General features: G+C 51.5%; 4 non-coding genes and 2 pseudogenes across 4 annotated transcripts; all 6 read right to left on the bottom strand.

Annotated features, from left to right (window-relative positions):
- Positions 1–198: 198 nt before the first annotated feature.
- On the bottom strand, positions 199–390 carry LOC142791445 (U2 spliceosomal RNA). The gene has a single exon (XR_012890226.1). It is a non-coding gene; the product is annotated as a U2 spliceosomal RNA (small nuclear RNA).
- Positions 391–2,732: 2,342 nt separating this feature from the next.
- LOC142791494 (U2 spliceosomal RNA) lies at positions 2,733–2,907 on the bottom strand (annotated as a pseudogene).
- Positions 2,908–5,990: 3,083 nt separating this feature from the next.
- On the bottom strand, positions 5,991–6,182 carry LOC142791444 (U2 spliceosomal RNA). Its single transcript, XR_012890225.1, has one exon. It is a non-coding gene; the product is annotated as a U2 spliceosomal RNA (small nuclear RNA).
- Positions 6,183–8,525: 2,343 nt separating this feature from the next.
- Positions 8,526–8,724, bottom strand: LOC142791457 (U2 spliceosomal RNA). Its single transcript, XR_012890238.1, has one exon. It is a non-coding gene; the product is annotated as a U2 spliceosomal RNA (small nuclear RNA).
- A 2,342-nt stretch (positions 8,725–11,066) lies between these two features.
- On the bottom strand, positions 11,067–11,258 carry LOC142791456 (U2 spliceosomal RNA). Its single transcript, XR_012890237.1, has one exon. It is a non-coding gene; the product is annotated as a U2 spliceosomal RNA (small nuclear RNA).
- Positions 11,259–13,599: 2,341 nt separating this feature from the next.
- Positions 13,600–13,774, bottom strand: LOC142791461 (U2 spliceosomal RNA; annotated as a pseudogene).
- Positions 13,775–14,572: the final 798 nt, after the last annotated feature.

The raw sequence follows: 14,572 nt of genomic DNA, 5'->3' as shown, positions 1-14,572 counted from the left end.
AAACATTTATTTTCCCAGAGCAATCGTAAGTGTAAACACAGCTAGCGCACTCCCTGCACGCGAATACCGCGTCAGCCGGGGCGGCGTGCCGCCACCGTCTCGGACACTCGACGCACCCACGCCGTTTACCCCGGTATCATGGGTAAATCCGAACACTCCTTCTATCATTGAATTTATTGTCGAACTCACCCCGCAGGGGGTGAGTGGGCCGATCCCGGAGGTAGTGCAATACCGGGCCAACCCGTGGCGGAGGTGAAGCAAGCTTCAAGCACTCCGCCGCATCACAAAAATAAGTTTAATATCTTGGATCCAAATAGGATCCGTATCAGATATTAAGCTGATAAGAACAGATACTACACTTTGATCTTAGCCAAAAGGCCGAGAAGCGATGCAATTCATTAGCACGTAATTAAAATCCATTCTTTCACACCTCGTACTTAGTTCTGGCCAAAAGCCGGGCAAACAGTAGCAAAGCAATTCCGACGTCCACCCATGCACAACCAGCATTGTGCACCGACAGCGGCAGCGCTGGCTTCACGGCATTGCTTTTATCCCCAGTCCGCTTGAAGTTTCTAGTTTCGCTTACAAACATGTTAAAACTGAAACCTTCTTTTTCCCAGAGGTCGAAGCCACGCGTGCTTGCTTGCATGCGTACTCTCTATGCGCCCATGACGTCACACCAAATGCTTGCCGGCGAACATTATCAGGCATGTCGCGAGAGATGCTACAGCACTTGTTTTAAAAACTGATGCATAGTGTACATGTCCAACTCGAGCACCAAAGTCTGGAAGGAAAAAAAAAAAAAAAATGATTGTGCAAAATGTGAATACGTCACCCATCCAACATGGCTTCTACGCCGGCTGCCCAAGCAACGCCTCTGCAACGACGCCCACAATCATCGGCAAAAAGGTGAAAAGGTGGTGCCTTTGGCTGCTTCAGCACGCTCAACATATGCCTTGCAAGTTCCGACGTGTCGGAACACCGCACCGAGGTCGACGAAGGTCCTGCCGTGAAAGGCAGACCCGGGAATGCGTGCGAAACGTCTACCGCGTGGGTTGGTTGTGAAGCCGGTGAATGAAGGATCATGTGGCAGAGGGTGACGGAACGTGAGTGTGCGACTTGCCGCTGCGATGTCGTTCAAGCGTTCAACGGGCCGGCAGGTTCTGTCTGTCGTGGTCGAAAACGTCCGAGTTTTGCTGATTCCGAGGGGTAGGAGTGCTATGGTGGCGTGTACGAGGCGCTGGTGCGGCGCTCCGTCGATCGTGCCGGACGGACATGAGGCGGCCGAAGGCGGTCGTCAAGTGGTCGCGGAAATCAGTGGAGAAGTACTCGCCTGCGCTTTTCGTCGAAGACTCGCGACAGACGGTCTTCGGGAGACACGGGTGGTTGCACAAATGCGACCGTGCGTCAACGTGCAGCCATATTCGTGGATTATTTCGCCCCATTACGATAGCTTCGTCACTGCGCTCGCTGGTGTTGCTTGTTTTTGTTGACCTTCACTTGTGGCTCACACCCACTGTGGGGGATTGGCTGGTTTGTTGTTCTGCTTCTTCGACTTCTACATACTCGGCTTAGTGAAGCTGTGAGGAGTGACGAGTGGGTACGGAGGCAAAGCGCGCCCGGGGCGTGATCTCACGCGTCCTGGGGTCCACGTCGCTTCAGGTACGTGCGTGGTGCGTCCGTACGTCTAGTGCGCAATTTCCTTGGAACTTCCAGCAACTGGCAATTCCATTGAGGTGAGCGTGCGAGGATGTTCGTTGTAATTAACGAGAGCCAACGGTGGATGAGCTGGTATGAGATGGTGTTCAGAAATGAAGTGTTTGATCAACAAGGCGATGCCCGCCGTGGTGGTCTGATGGCCGTAAGGTACTCGGCTGCTGACCCGCAGGTGGTGGGATCGAATCCCGGCCGCGGCGGCTGCATTTCCCTGTGCTCAGATTAGGGTGCACGTGAAAGAACCCCAGGTGGTCGAAATTTTCCCATAATCATATGGTGGTTTTGGGACGTCAAACCCCAAAGGTCAGTGGACATAGGAAAAGCACATCGGGGCTTTGCCGCTCCACCGTACAGCAGGTGTGTGCGGAGTGGGTCCTGTGGCGTTCTTTGCGATTTTAATTTGTGATGGGGAATAGTGTAGATGCGTAGACGTGGCGAGAGCACGCGTCTTCAGGTTCAGACGCCGCGTGAAGATGTGAAATAAAAATGCCTTCGCTTGCCACTGCAACTGTAAACAGAAACACCAACCAAACCCCATTTTCTAGAGGCTTTTTTATTTTTCGTTGCGAAACGGGTGAATTCGAAAAGCGGAAATAGCTTGGCACATACATACACACTTCTACACACATACATACATACACATCGCACATGCATACACATCGTATACACACTTCTAGCTTTCCTCCGAAACAGTAATGATAATTTCCTCAATAGTTTTATTAATATGAGTAGGAATGTTAAAAAAAATAAGAAACTTGAGTATGTACGTGTGAACATAACAAAATAAAAGAGACCCTCCATATATGAAATACACACGGAAACATTTATTTTCCCAGAGCAATCGTAAGTGTAAACACAGCTAGCGCACTCCCTGCACGCGAATACCGCGTCAGCCGGGGCGGCGTGCCGCCACCGTCTCGGACACTCGACGCACCCACGCCGTTTACCCCGGTATCATGGGTAAATCCGAACACTCCTTCTATCATTGAATTTATTGTCGAACTCACCCCGCAGGGGGTGAGTGGGCCGATCCCGGAGGTAGTGCAATACCGGGCCAACCCGTGGCGGAGGTGAAGCAAGCTTCAAGCACTCCGCCGCATCACAAAAATAAGTTTAATATCTTGGATCCAAATAGGATCCGTATCAGATATTAAGCTGATAAGAACAGAGTGAGGTTGTCAAAAGAGGCAGCACACAAGAGAGGAAGTAGAAGTCTCGGCCTTGCTGGCCCGATCAAAGGCCGCCCGGACCTCCGGGACCACCGGGCCTGACCAAGGGTGCGGCGCCCTACCGGCTGCCCCAGCGTCCACCCTTTCTCACCAAAGGGCTTGGCCAGTCGCCATGGCTTAGAGCCATGGTGGAGCTGCATTGGAGCAGGCCGGCAGAGCAGGGGCTGGGCTGCACGTCCACCCAGGGCCGGGGTACCCTGGGCTTAGTCGGGAAGGCCGCCTTGGGCGACCACCCGCCAGCTAAGCAAGCGACCCCAGAGCTTATAGCTCAATACAGCGGTGATAGCGGGGTGAGCCTTTTGCCCACCGCGGAGCGTCACTCCCCTGCTGCCGCACCCCGAAGAGAGGCCGCAAGTGGATCCCGCAGGCATAACACCTTCGCGGGTCCAAAGACCCCAGACAGTCCTGCTGGAGAGGCCAGGCGGTCAGGGGTGGGTTCAGACCCACGCCCTAACCTCAGGACAGGGGAAGAACGTATAAGTTGCGGTGCAACTGCCCAGTCAGCTCCCGAGGGAGCCCGGTTTGGATGCACCGCAAGCGTAAGAAGGAAGCGGGAAAAGAGAAGCGAGAGGAGAAAGAAAAAAAAGAGTGAAAAGGGTTGTCCCCCCTCAAGGGGGGGCATCCAACCCCGGCCCAAAGGCCAAAAATGTAGTCCCGAGAGGTAGGACTACACTTTGATCTTAGCCAAAAGGCCGAGAAGCGATGCAATTCATTAGCACGTAATTAAAATCCATTCTTTCACACCTCGTACTTAGTTCTGGCCAAAAGCCGGGCAAACAGTAGCAAAGCAATTCCGACGTCCACCCATGCACAACCAGCATTGTGCACCGACAGCGGCAGCGCTGGCTTCACGGCATTGCTTTTATCCCCAGTCCGCTTGAAGTTTCTAGTTTCGCTTACAAACATGTTAAAACTGAAACCTTCTTTTTCCCAGAGGTCGAAGCCACGCGTGCTTGCTTGCATGCGTACTCTCTATGCGCCCATGACGTCACACCAAATGCTTGCCGGCGAACATTATCAGGCATGTCGCGAGAGATGCTACAGCACTTGTTTTAAAAACTGATGCATAGTGTACATGTCCAACTCGAGCACCAAAGTCTGGAAGGAAAAAAAAAAAAAAATGATTGTGCAAAATGTGAATACGTCACCCATCCAACATGGCTTCTACGCCGGCTGCCCAAGCAACGCCTCTGCAACGACGCCCACAATCATCGGCAAAAAGGTGAAAAGGTGGTGCCTTTGGCTGCTTCAGCACGCTCAACATATGCCTTGCAAGTTCCGACGTGTCGGAACACCGCACCGAGGTCGACGAAGGTCCTGCCGTGAAAGGCAGACCCGGGAATGCGTGCGAAACGTCTACCGCGTGGGTTGGTTGTGAAGCCGGTGAATGAAGGATCATGTGGCAGAGGGTGACGGAACGTGAGTGTGCGACTTGCCGCTGCGATGTCGTTCAAGCGTTCAACGGGCCGGCAGGTTCTGTCTGTCGTGGTCGAAAACGTCCGAGTTTTGCTGATTCCGAGGGGTAGGAGTGCTATGGTGGCGTGTACGAGGCGCTGGTGCGGCGCTCCGTCGATCGTGCCGGACGGACATGAGGCGGCCGAAGGCGGTCGTCAAGTGGTCGCGGAAATCAGTGGAGAAGTACTCGCCTGCGCTTTTCGTCGAAGACTCGCGACAGACGGTCTTCGGGAGACACGGGTGGTTGCACAAATGCGACCGTGCGTCAACGTGCAGCCATATTCGTGGATTATTTCGCCCCATTACGATAGCTTCGTCACTGCGCTCGCTGGTGTTGCTTGTTTTTGTTGACCTTCACTTGTGGCTCACACCCACTGTGGGGGATTGGCTGGTTTGTTGTTCTGCTTCTTCGACTTCTACATACTCGGCTTAGTGAAGCTGTGAGGAGTGACGAGTGGGTACGGAGGCAAAGCGCGCCCGGGGCGTGATCTCACGCGTCCTGGGGTCCACGTCGCTTCAGGTACGTGCGTGGTGCGTCCGTACGTCTAGTGCGCAATTTCCTTGGAACTTCCAGCAACTGGCAATTCCATTGAGGTGAGCGTGCGAGGATGTTCGTTGTAATTAACGAGAGCCAACGGTGGATGAGCTGGTATGAGATGGTGTTCAGAAATGAAGTGTTTGATCAACAAGGCGATGCCCGCCGTGGTGGTCTGATGGCCGTAAGGTACTCGGCTGCTGACCCGCAGGTGGTGGGATCGAATCCCGGCCGCGGCGGCTGCATTTCCCTGTGCTCAGATTAGGGTGCACGTGAAAGAACCCCAGGTGGTCGAAATTTTCCCATAATCATATGGTGGTTTTGGGACGTCAAACCCCAAAGGTCAGTGGACATAGGAAAAGCACATCGGGGCTTTGCCGCTCCACCGTACAGCAGGTGTGTGCGGAGTGGGTCCTGTGGCGTTCTTTGCGATTTTAATTTGTGATGGGGAATAGTGTAGATGCGTAGACGTGGCGAGAGCACGCGTCTTCAGGTTCAGACGCCGCGTGAAGATGTGAAATAAAAATGCCTTCGCTTGCCACTGCAACTGTAAACAGAAACACCAACCAAACCCCATTTTCTAGAGGCTTTTTTATTTTTCGTTGCGAAACGGGTGAATTCGAAAAGCGGAAATAGCTTGGCACATACATACACACTTCTACACACATACATACATACACATCGCACATGCATACACATCGTATACACACTTCTAGCTTTCCTCCGAAACAGTAATGATAATTTCCTCAATAGTTTTATTAATATGAGTAGGAATGTTAAAAAAAATAAGAAACTTGAGTATGTACGTGTGAACATAACAAAATAAAAGAGACCCTCCATATATGAAATACACACGGAAACATTTATTTTCCCAGAGCAATCGTAAGTGTAAACACAGCTAGCGCACTCCCTGCACGCGAATACCGCGTCAGCCGGGGCGGCGTGCCGCCACCGTCTCGGACACTCGACGCACCCACGCCGTTTACCCCGGTATCATGGGTAAATCCGAACACTCCTTCTATCATTGAATTTATTGTCGAACTCACCCCGCAGGGGGTGAGTGGGCCGATCCCGGAGGTAGTGCAATACCGGGCCAACCCGTGGCGGAGGTGAAGCAAGCTTCAAGCACTCCGCCGCATCACAAAAATAAGTTTAATATCTTGGATCCAAATAGGATCCGTATCAGATATTAAGCTGATAAGAACAGATACTACACTTTGATCTTAGCCAAAAGGCCGAGAAGCGATGCAATTCATTAGCACGTAATTAAAATCCATTCTTTCACACCTCGTACTTAGTTCTGGCCAAAAGCCGGGCAAACAGTAGCAAAGCAATTCCGACGTCCACCCATGCACAACCAGCATTGTGCACCGACAGCGGCAGCGCTGGCTTCACGGCATTGCTTTTATCCCCAGTCCGCTTGAAGTTTCTAGTTTCGCTTACAAACATGTTAAAACTGAAACCTTCTTTTTCCCAGAGGTCGAAGCCACGCGTGCTTGCTTGCATGCGTACTCTCTATGCGCCCATGACGTCACACCAAATGCTTGCCGGCGAACATTATCAGGCATGTCGCGAGAGATGCTACAGCACTTGTTTTAAAAACTGATGCATAGTGTACATGTCCAACTCGAGCACCAAAGTCTGGAAGGAAAAAAAAAAAAAAAAATGATTGTGCAAAATGTGAATACGTCACCCATCCAACATGGCTTCTACGCCGGCTGCCCAAGCAACGCCTCTGCAACGACGCCCACAATCATCGGCAAAAAGGTGAAAAGGTGGTGCCTTTGGCTGCTTCAGCACGCTCAACATATGCCTTGCAAGTTCCGACGTGTCGGAACACCGCACCGAGGTCGACGAAGGTCCTGCCGTGAAAGGCAGACCCGGGAATGCGTGCGAAACGTCTACCGCGTGGGTTGGTTGTGAAGCCGGTGAATGAAGGATCATGTGGCAGAGGGTGACGGAACGTGAGTGTGCGACTTGCCGCTGCGATGTCGTTCAAGCGTTCAACGGGCCGGCAGGTTCTGTCTGTCGTGGTCGAAAACGTCCGAGTTTTGCTGATTCCGAGGGGTAGGAGTGCTATGGTGGCGTGTACGAGGCGCTGGTGCGGCGCTCCGTCGATCGTGCCGGACGGACATGAGGCGGCCGAAGGCGGTCGTCAAGTGGTCGCGGAAATCAGTGGAGAAGTACTCGCCTGCGCTTTTCGTCGAAGACTCGCGACAGACGGTCTTCGGGAGACACGGGTGGTTGCACAAATGCGACCGTGCGTCAACGTGCAGCCATATTCGTGGATTATTTCGCCCCATTACGATAGCTTCGTCACTGCGCTCGCTGGTGTTGCTTGTTTTTGTTGACCTTCACTTGTGGCTCACACCCACTGTGGGGGATTGGCTGGTTTGTTGTTCTGCTTCTTCGACTTCTACATACTCGGCTTAGTGAAGCTGTGAGGAGTGACGAGTGGGTACGGAGGCAAAGCGCGCCCGGGGCGTGATCTCACGCGTCCTGGGGTCCACGTCGCTTCAGGTACGTGCGTGGTGCGTCCGTACGTCTAGTGCGCAATTTCCTTGGAACTTCCAGCAACTGGCAATTCCATTGAGGTGAGCGTGCGAGGATGTTCGTTGTAATTAACGAGAGCCAACGGTGGATGAGCTGGTATGAGATGGTGTTCAGAAATGAAGTGTTTGATCAACAAGGCGATGCCCGCCGTGGTGGTCTGATGGCCGTAAGGTACTCGGCTGCTGACCCGCAGGTGGTGGGATCGAATCCCGGCCGCGGCGGCTGCATTTCCCTGTGCTCAGATTAGGGTGCACGTGAAAGAACCCCAGGTGGTCGAAATTTTCCCATAATCATATGGTGGTTTTGGGACGTCAAACCCCAAAGGTCAGTGGACATAGGAAAAGCACATCGGGGCTTTGCCGCTCCACCGTACAGCAGGTGTGTGCGGAGTGGGTCCTGTGGCGTTCTTTGCGATTTTAATTTGTGATGGGGAATAGTGTAGATGCGTAGACGTGGCGAGAGCACGCGTCTTCAGGTTCAGACGCCGCGTGAAGATGTGAAATAAAAATGCCTTCGCTTGCCACTGCAACTGTAAACAGAAACACCAACCAAACCCCATTTTCTAGAGGCTTTTTTATTTTTCGTTGCGAAACGGGTGAATTCGAAAAGCGGAAATAGCTTGGCACATACATACACACTTCTACACACATACATACATACACATCGCACATGCATACACATCGTATACACACTTCTAGCTTTCCTCCGAAACAGTAATGATAATTTCCTCAATAGTTTTATTAATATGAGTAGGAATGTTAAAAAAAATAAGAAACTTGAGTATGTACGTGTGAACATAACAAAATAAAAGAGACCCTCCATATATGAAATACACACGGAAACATTTATTTTCCCAGAGCAATCGTAAGTGTAAACACAGCTAGCGCACTCCCTGCACGCGAATACCGCGTCAGCCGGGGCGGCGTGCCGCCACCGTCTCGGACACTCGACGCACCCACGCCGTTTACCCCGGTATCATGGGTAAATCCGAACACTCCTTCTATCATTGAATTTATTGTCGAACTCACCCCGCAGGGGGTGAGTGGGCCGATCCCGGAGGTAGTGCAATACCGGGCCAACCCGTGGCGGAGGTGAAGCAAGCTTCAAGCACTCCGCCGCATCACAAAAATAAGTTTAATATCTTGGATCCAAATAGGATCCGTATCAGATATTAAGCTGATAAGAACAGATACTGTTTAGTACACTTTGATCTTAGCCAAAAGGCCGAGAAGCGATGCAATTCATTAGCACGTAATTAAAATCCATTCTTTCACACCTCGTACTTAGTTCTGGCCAAAAGCCGGGCAAACAGTAGCAAAGCAATTCCGACGTCCACCCATGCACAACCAGCATTGTGCACCGACAGCGGCAGCGCTGGCTTCACGGCATTGCTTTTATCCCCAGTCCGCTTGAAGTTTCTAGTTTCGCTTACAAACATGTTAAAACTGAAACCTTCTTTTTCCCAGAGGTCGAAGCCACGCGTGCTTGCTTGCATGCGTACTCTCTATGCGCCCATGACGTCACACCAAATGCTTGCCGGCGAACATTATCAGGCATGTCGCGAGAGATGCTACAGCACTTGTTTTAAAAACTGATGCATAGTGTACATGTCCAACTCGAGCACCAAAGTCTGGAAGGAAAAAAAAAAAAAAAATGATTGTGCAAAATGTGAATACGTCACCCATCCAACATGGCTTCTACGCCGGCTGCCCAAGCAACGCCTCTGCAAGGACGCCCACAATCATCGGCAAAAAGGTGAAAAGGTGGTGCCTTTGGCTGCTTCAGCACGCTCAACATATGCCTTGCAAGTTCCGACGTGTCGGAACACCGCACCGAGGTCGACGAAGGTCCTGCCGTGAAAGGCAGACCCGGGAATGCGTGCGAAACGTCTACCGCGTGGGTTGGTTGTGAAGCCGGTGAATGAAGGATCATGTGGCAGAGGGTGACGGAACGTGAGTGTGCGACTTGCCGCTGCGATGTCGTTCAAGCGTTCAACGGGCCGGCAGGTTCTGTCTGTCGTGGTCGAAAACGTCCGAGTTTTGCTGATTCCGAGGGGTAGGAGTGCTATGGTGGCGTGTACGAGGCGCTGGTGCGGCGCTCCGTCGATCGTGCCGGACGGACATGAGGCGGCCGAAGGCGGTCGTCAAGTGGTCGCGGAAATCAGTGGAGAAGTACTCGCCTGCGCTTTTCGTCGAAGACTCGCGACAGACGGTCTTCGGGAGACACGGGTGGTTGCACAAATGCGACCGTGCGTCAACGTGCAGCCATATTCGTGGATTATTTCGCCCCATTACGATAGCTTCGTCACTGCGCTCGCTGGTGTTGCTTGTTTTTGTTGACCTTCACTTGTGGCTCACACCCACTGTGGGGGATTGGCTGGTTTGTTGTTCTGCTTCTTCGACTTCTACATACTCGGCTTAGTGAAGCTGTGAGGAGTGACGAGTGGGTACGGAGGCAAAGCGCGCCCGGGGCGTGATCTCACGCGTCCTGGGGTCCACGTCGCTTCAGGTACGTGCGTGGTGCGTCCGTACGTCTAGTGCGCAATTTCCTTGGAACTTCCAGCAACTGGCAATTCCATTGAGGTGAGCGTGCGAGGATGTTCGTTGTAATTAACGAGAGCCAACGGTGGATGAGCTGGTATGAGATGGTGTTCAGAAATGAAGTGTTTGATCAACAAGGCGATGCCCGCCGTGGTGGTCTGATGGCCGTAAGGTACTCGGCTGCTGACCCGCAGGTGGTGGGATCGAATCCCGGCCGCGGCGGCTGCATTTCCCTGTGCTCAGATTAGGGTGCACGTGAAAGAACCCCAGGTGGTCGAAATTTTCCCATAATCATATGGTGGTTTTGGGACGTCAAACCCCAAAGGTCAGTGGACATAGGAAAAGCACATCGGGGCTTTGCCGCTCCACCGTACAGCAGGTGTGTGCGGAGTGGGTCCTGTGGCGTTCTTTGCGATTTTAATTTGTGATGGGGAATAGTGTAGATGCGTAGACGTGGCGAGAGCACGCGTCTTCAGGTTCAGACGCCGCGTGAAGATGTGAAATAAAAATGCCTTCGCTTGCCACTGCAACTGTAAACAGAAACACCAACCAAACCCCATTTTCTAGAGGCTTTTTTATTTTTCGTTGCGAAACGGGTGAATTCGAAAAGCGGAAATAGCTTGGCACATACATACACACTTCTACACACATACATACATACACATCGCACATGCATACACATCGTATACACACTTCTAGCTTTCCTCCGAAACAGTAATGATAATTTCCTCAATAGTTTTATTAATATGAGTAGGAATGTTAAAAAAAATAAGAAACTTGAGTATGTACGTGTGAACATAACAAAATAAAAGAGACCCTCCATATATGAAATACACACGGAAACATTTATTTTCCCAGAGCAATCGTGAGTGTAAACACAGCTAGCGCACTCCCTGCACGCGAATACCGCGTCAGCCGGGGCGGCGTGCCGCCACCGTCTCGGACACTCGACGCACCCACGCCGTTTACCCCGGTATCATGGGTAAATCCGAACACTCCTTCTATCATTGAATTTATTGTCGAACTCACCCCGCAGGGGGTGAGTGGGCCGATCCCGGAGGTAGTGCAATACCGGGCCAACCCGTGGCGGAGGTGAAGCAAGCTTCAAGCACTCCGCCGCATCACAAAAATAAGTTTAATATCTTGGATCCAAATAGGATCCGTATCAGATATTAAGCTGATAAGAGCAGATACTACACTTTGATCTTAGCCAAAAGGCCGAGAAGCGATGCAATTCATTAGCACGTAATTAAAATCCATTCTTTCACACCTCGTACTTAGTTCTGGCCAAAAGCCGGGCAAACAGTAGCAAAGCAATTCCGACGTCCACCCATGCACAACCAGCATTGTGCACCGACAGCGGCAGCGCTGGCTTCACGGCATTGCTTTTATCCCCAGTCCGCTTGAAGTTTCTAGTTTCGCTTACAAACATGTTAAAACTGAAACCTTCTTTTTCCCAGAGGTCGAAGCCACGCGTGCTTGCTTGCATGCGTACTCTCTATGCGCCCATGACGTCACACCAAATGCTTGCCGGCGAACATTATCAGGCATGTCGCGAGAGATGCTACAGCACTTGTTTTAAAAACTGATGCATAGTGTACATGTCCAACTCGAGCACCAAAGTCTGGAAGGAAAAAAAAAAAAAAATGATTGTGCAAAATGTGAATACGTCACCCATCCAACATGGCTTCTACGCCGGCTGCCCAAGCAACGCCTCTGCAACGACGCCCACAATCATCGGCAAAAAGGTGAAAAGGTGGTGCCTTTGGCTGCTTCAGCACGCTCAACATATGCCTTGCAAGTTCCGACGTGTCGGAACACCGCACCGAGGTCGACGAAGGTCCTGCCGTGAAAGGCAGACCCGGGAATGCGTGCGAAACGTCTACCGCGTGGGTTGGTTGTGAAGCCGGTGAATGAAGGATCATGTGGCAGAGGGTGACGGAACGTGAGTGTGCGACTTGCCGCTGCGATGTCGTTCAAGCGTTCAACGGGCCGGCAGGTTCTGTCTGTCGTGGTCGAAAACGTCCGAGTTTTGCTGATTCCGAGGGGTAGGAGTGCTATGGTGGCGTGTACGAGGCGCTGGTGCGGCGCTCCGTCGATCGTGCCGGACGGACATGAGGCGGCCGAAGGCGGTCGTCAAGTGGTCGCGGAAATCAGTGGAGAAGTACTCGCCTGCGCTTTTCGTCGAAGACTCGCGACAGACGGTCTTCGGGAGACACGGGTGGTTGCACAAATGCGACCGTGCGTCAACGTGCAGCCATATTCGTGGATTATTTCGCCCCATTACGATAGCTTCGTCACTGCGCTCGCTGGTGTTGCTTGTTTTTGTTGACCTTCACTTGTGGCTCACACCCACTGTGGGGGATTGGCTGGTTTGTTGTTCTGCTTCTTCGACTTCTACATACTCGGCTTAGTGAAGCTGTGAGGAGTGACGAGTGGGTACGGAGGCAAAGCGCGCCCGGGGCGTGATCTCACGCGTCCTGGGGTCCACGTCGCTTCAGGTACGTGCGTGGTGCGTCCGTACGTCTAGTGCGCAATTTCCTTGGAACTTCCAGCAACTGGCAATTCCATTGAGGTGAGCGTGCGAGGATGTTCGTTGTAATTAACGAGAGCCAACGGTGGATGAGCTGGTATGAGATGGTGTTCAGAAATGAAGTGTTTGATCAACAAGGCGATGCCCGCCGTGGTGGTCTGATGGCCGTAAGGTACTCGGCTGCTGACCCGCAGGTGGTGGGATCGAATCCCGGCCGCGGCGGCTGCATTTCCCTGTGCTCAGATTAGGGTGCACGTGAAAGAACCCCAGGTGGTCGAAATTTTCCCATAATCATATGGTGGTTTTGGGACGTCAAACCCCAAAGGTCAGTGGACATAGGAAAAGCACATCGGGGCTTTGCCGCTCCACCGTACAGCAGGTGTGTGCGGAGTGGGTCCTGTGGCGTTCTTTGCGATTTTAATTTGTGATGGGGAATAGTGTAGATGCGTAGACGTGGCGAGAGCACGCGTCTTCAGGTTCAGACGCCGCGTGAAGATGTGAAATAAAAATGCCTTCGCTTGCCACTGCAACTGTAAACAGAAACACCAACCAAACCCCATTTTCTAGAGGCTTTTTTATTTTTCGTTGCGAAACGGGTGAATTCGAAAAGCGGAAATAGCTTGGCACATACATACACACTTCTACACACATACATACATACACATCGCACATGCATACACATCGTATACACACTTCTAGCTTTCCTCCGAAACAGTAATGATAATTTCCTCAATAGTTTTATTAATATGAGTAGGAATGTTAAAAAAAATAAGAAACTTGAGTATGTACGTGTGAACATAACAAAATAAAAGAGACCCTCCATATATGAAATACACACGGAAACATTTATTTTCCCAGAGCAATCGTAAGTGTAAACACAGCTAGCGCACTCCCTGCACGCGAATACCGCGTCAGCCGGGGCGGCGTGCCGCCACCGTCTCGGACACTCGACGCACCCACGCCGTTTACCCCGGTATCATGGGTAAATCCGAACACTCCTTCTATCATTGAATTTATTGTCGAACTCACCCCGCAGGGGGTGAGTGGGCCGATCCCGGAGGTAGTGCAATACCGGGCCAACCCGTGGCGGAGGTGAAGCAAGCTTCAAGCACTCCGCCGCATCACAAAAATAAGTTTAATATCTTGGATCCAAATAGGATCCGTATCAGATATTAAGCTGATAAGAACAGATACTACATCAAAGAGAAGTTTATTTAACTTCAGACATAAAGGGCACTTTAGACCGGTTTTTACAGAATACTCAGCCACAGTTTGGCTGGGATCTTATGCACAAGTTGTGCGGAAACAAGTATAATCGTTCCGATGGTAGAACGAAAAAAAAGGGGTAAAAGTGCATAAATGTCATCGTTTATACAAGAGTATACGTAGTCATGCAAACAGTTATGAATAAAAAGGCGTTTGAGAAGGCGCTGTTCACATGTGTCAAAAGCAAGCACTTAAATACACTATTCTTGATGTGCAAAAGGAACTGGAGAAAGGAACACGCAAATTATTTACATATGTACAAGGCGATGTGCTGTCACATGAACGTATATACATAAGACATGGGGGAAAGAAAACAAGAAAGGATTGTGCGTGCACTATCGTGCAGACATGTTTCAGGGCGTGTAGTATTTAGTGCGGTTGGAACGGCATGGAGGGGAGCCGGGGTTAGTAAGGAATTATTGGGGTGCGGAGCTTCGCATCTTTAACAAAAAAGAATTTGGTGTGCCAGCGGCGGAGGAACTTTTCCTCGCCACTGGCTTCAAGCTGTTCCGATAAGTAGCGCCATATCATGCGCCTGATTCTGGTGACGACCGGGTAAGCTGCCCTGACCGGCGAGCTGCGCGCCTCCGCAAGTGAGCGGCGCTGCCAGATAGCGAAGAGCGTACAAGCGACCACTAACTTTGCAAACGTGCCCTTGTTGCGCTTAAGGTGAGGAGGGGGGCGAATGCCAAAGGTGCGCTCAACGAGGCGCCAAACGGGTTTCGCCGCTGAGCATTGCTGTAGA

The sequence above is a fragment of the Rhipicephalus microplus genome, unplaced genomic scaffold, assembly GCF_043290135.1.
Source record: "Rhipicephalus microplus isolate Deutch F79 unplaced genomic scaffold, USDA_Rmic scaffold_168, whole genome shotgun sequence".
Classification (NCBI taxonomy): Eukaryota; Metazoa; Arthropoda; class Arachnida; order Ixodida; family Ixodidae; genus Rhipicephalus; species Rhipicephalus microplus.
This window is presented reverse-complemented; position numbering and strand designations above follow the sequence as displayed.